Source organism: Chrysochloris asiatica, unplaced genomic scaffold (assembly GCF_000296735.1).
Source record: "Chrysochloris asiatica unplaced genomic scaffold, ChrAsi1.0 scaffold00524, whole genome shotgun sequence".
Classification (NCBI taxonomy): domain Eukaryota; kingdom Metazoa; phylum Chordata; class Mammalia; order Afrosoricida; family Chrysochloridae; genus Chrysochloris; species Chrysochloris asiatica.
Window position 1 is genome coordinate 549,831 of NW_006409042.1, and position 4,615 is coordinate 554,445.

Here is a 4,615-nt window from a genome sequence, read left to right on the forward strand (position 1 = left end):
ATGACTTGATGGCACTTAACAACAACAACAACAACTTCTCTAATAAACCCCATAATTGTGAGTATTATCTGTAAATTTGATGTGGACCCTGCAATGAATCATCAAATCCAGCAGAGAAAGAAGAGTGACAAGGGAAGGACTGTTGATATCAGAATAGTGTAAAGTAATTTGGAAGGTGAAGGCATGTCTGATCTCCAGCTCATAGGAATCAGCATTGTGCTTAAGATGGTGATTCTTTTCCATGCCTTTGTGAATTTGGAGATCAGACACCACATCCAAAGTCATGTATAAGAAAGTATAATTATTTGTTTAATCTGAAGTTTATAAAATGTTTCTTGTAATTCATATATATGTACTTCTCCAAATAAAGTTTTAATAAATGAAGAGTAAACTAATTAACATATTCTATTAATGTTCTTTAAACATATTCATAACACACAAGATAAGAAACTGTAAAACTATATCTTGAATAGGGTTTTATATTTATTATTCAATTTTGTTAGCATTCATTGCTTCTGGGGCACTGCATTCAGAAAAGATAGCAGCGATTTTTTCAAATATTAACAATGCATATTACCAAATGACTAAGAATAACTGCATTACCCCTTGAAGTTGCATGGAATTATTAAATTTTTATACTTCTTGTCATAACATAATCTTCATCATATTAAGGTAATAAAACTTTTGCTTAATAATTTTTTTCCAAAGTATACTGAAGGATTCTCTGAGTATGATGAACACTGCTTGACTTCTGGTATGAAATGGTGAGTTATAACTGCCCTGAACAGGAGTGAATTTTTTGTTTCTTTTAGAACAGTTGGGAGTAAAGGGGAATTCACTTAAAGAGAAGTAAAATAACTTTCTCTTTGCCATCTATATTTTTATATTGATAATTATGTAGAAATCATTTAATTCTGATAATACATGCTTTGAAATCTATTGGTTATGGAAATTTAATTAAAGTGTATTATATTTTAATTCTAACATTTCTAAAAACATTTTTGAGTAAGTTATTGCTTATTGAAATTGAAAATAAATAGAGGTAATGTGTATTAAGTGTGTCTTCAGCCTTCCTCTTTTAATTATTATGCATTTGATGCTTTTTAAGTGAAGTTGAACATTTTTAAATATACTTATACAATTTAGATTATACATTTAAATTATCTATTAATGATATTAAATATATATTTTATTATTTCTAAGTCAATAATCAATATTGCTTTTCTTTTCCAGATGTTTTCTTAGGGCTATTATCTCTTATAGGTAGCTTGTCTATTGTCACATTTAGAGATGTTATACATAAATTTCAGTGGCAACATAAATTCTGTTATTCATGGTTTCCCTGTACCATTAATGAATAAAATATTCAATTCTGCCCACCTTTGATTTTAGCAGCATTCCATAATAACCTGTAAAATTGTATATAGAAAAGAAAATAACATGTGTCAAATTTTATTTTCATCTTTTATTTATGTTGGATATGTATATGCAGATTTAATCATGACAGTCACTGTTTCAAAAAGGCCAGATTTCTTAGAATCTGCATTTTCATTTGATTTTACTATTTTCCATTTTAAATAAGAAGCAAAAAAAGCTATGTTTGTAGATAGATAAAGGAGTCCTGATGTGGTGCTGTAAGTTAATTGCTGGGCTGCAAAGTTGGTTAGAACCAAAATATCAGCAGTTCAAGCTCACTGGCTGCTCTTGAGAATTGGTGAGCTATGGGTCAGAAAAGACTTGATGGCATTTAACAATAACAACAGCAAACAATGTAGGTATTGAATTTTTAATAAAATATTTTTAATTTTTCATAATCATTTATTAAGTGAACTATTATTTAAAATATACTTTTAGTATACCAAAAGTATAAAATAAATTTTATACATAGTAAGCACTGATGCCGGTAAGTAGGAATATTTTATATAAGCAAAATGTATTGGGTGATTCAAACTATTTTCTAGAATATAACTCCTTTAATATTAGGAGCTCTGGTGTGGTACTGCAGGATAATGCACTGGATCAAAAGGTCAGTTAAAATCTCTAAGTGAATGACTCAAACTGACCAACTGCTCCTCGGCAACCTTATACAGTGTGGCTGTGAGTTGGAACCAACTCGACAGCACTTAATAACAGCAACACATATCAAAGTTAGATTTTAAAAGGTAATTTTTCAAAGATAACTTTAAAACCAGTGTTAAAAGGTTGAGAATGTAGCTAACTTTACATTTTGTACATATGAAGGGCTTCAAGACATTAGTGGAAGATTTCCATTATCTTTTAATTATATTTTTCCACCAACCTTTTGAAGCCTATTACATATTTATTTGTTTTAATTATTCTCTTATTCTGTGGTGGAGGGGGGAAAGTTACTGATACATAATATCACAGATTAAGTGGTAAAATAATTATCTTGCAGGTACCTTGAGAGCAGAGAGCCCCTGTGTGGGTTGGTTGTTAAGCACTCAGCTGTTAACCAAATAGTTGGCAGTCCAAACCTGCTCTGAGTAGAAGTCAACTCAAGGCGATGGATGGGTTTATATTAAAAGCAATTTTTTTTAAATGTAAATTAAGGATTAAAAAAAAAAAAGAGTTAACTGTTTAGTGCCTTTTGATTATTTATATTCCTCATGGGCTTATTAAACATACTAGTCAGTTTTTACATTGATAGTTTTTCTATGGAGTCCTGATGTGGCACTGCAGGATAAACACTGGACTGCTAAGCACAAATACACCAGTTACTCCTCAGAAACCCTAAGCAGTGTCCTATGAGTCAGAACTGACTTGGAGGCACTTAACAACACTCCTTCTTGGAATCCTAGTGTTGTCTTATAAGATAAGTACTGGACAGCTAACTGCAAGGTTGATGGTTCAGACCCACCAAGTTACATCTTTTAAACCCAGTACAGGGTCACCATGAATTGGAATGACTCTATGTACTTAAAAATAACAACATTCCTTCTATGTGGTTACTGCTTATTTCTTGTCACTTTATAGATCAGAAACTAAGAAATAAATTGTTGCTATTGGGTGGCATCTAGCTGTTGCTGACTCACACTAAACTCATGGACAGAGGAAAACTACCCCATAGGATGCTCTTGACTGTAATCTTTAAGAACGCAGGTTCTCATGTTTTTTTCTCCTTTGCAACCACTGGTTGGGTTTGATCCACCAACCTTTTCATAAGCAGTCAAGTGCATAACCATTTACACCAGAAACATGTTTGTGTATAAAACACACAGAAAAATAATAATCCTCTAGTATTTTAAGGAAAATTTTTGTTGTACAGTATTGGCTGAATTCTCACAGGGAAAACAAACTATTTTATAGGACTTTTCAATCCAGTAATAGTTTTAGTATCTATTTTCGTTTATTCCTACATTGTGAATTCTATTCTCTGAGCAAGAACAACACATGTGTTTGGGGATGCTCCACAACATACTCAGAATCCAAAAAAGGAGAAAGTAAAAAAATATTTTTCCTGAACCACTGGATATACATGTATTTTCTGCTGTCACAACATCTTCTACAAGGGATTCTTTTCATTGATTAGTTTGAAATGTCTCTTAATGGAATTCTAATTAAGTCAGTTAACATTTCTAAGTGAAATATAAGACTCAGCACACTATTGGCCATGGTGAAGATATACTTAAATAAATATTTAAGTAGTGTTTAATGACATAAAATTTTAAAACTTCATATTTAAGCAAGAGTAAAAGAAAGTACCATTTTGTACTTTCTGTAAAACAAGTGCTTTTGATGGCATCTTCCATTACATTATCCATTCTACTGAAATTATATACTTTAAGTTTTGTTATGAAAACACTTGGTTTTCAAAGACATGTGTTATCCTTTCCATATTTGATAAAATATCTCTGATTTTATCTTACTACTCTTTGTCTTTGTAGTCTAACTTGTTAGAATGTTTGAAAATCAGAACTAAACATAAAACCATAATTGTATTTTTTTTCTATATCAGATATAGTTTTTATTATATTAATTGTATTTTAATAACTTAATTGTGCTGTTGTTTGCTCGGTCTACTTAGAACTCTTTGTGAAGAGAGATGATTTATTAATAAATAAATAAGCATGAATAATACCATGTACAAACGTCAAATTTATTCATGTGAAAACATTTTGGATAAAACCATTACCCATTCTATTATTACAATCAAGAAGGATAACTATATATGCAAATAAAACTGGCAAAATATTTAAAAATATTGATTGCTGAAACAGGAGTCTTATTTTATATCACCAAATCATTACTTATTTTTTTGTTTAGATTGTTGTGGTTTATCAGTAACCAAGGTTTTTCTATGACAATCTTTGGTCAGTTTCCCTCCAAAGAACAGTAAAGAAACTAAGTAGAAGAGAGGAAAGACATATACGAGAAACATGTCATATCAACAAAGGTATAAACTATATAGATTTATAGAAGGATAGAGCATAATTTAAGGTACCAATATGATTTATTAAGAAACCCTGGTAGGACAGTAGTTAAGCATTTGGCTGCTAATTGAAACCTTGGTGGCTCCAACACATCCAGCAGCCCAGCTGGAGAAAAAACACCTAGTGATCAGCTTCAATAAAGATTACAGACTAGGAAACTTTAT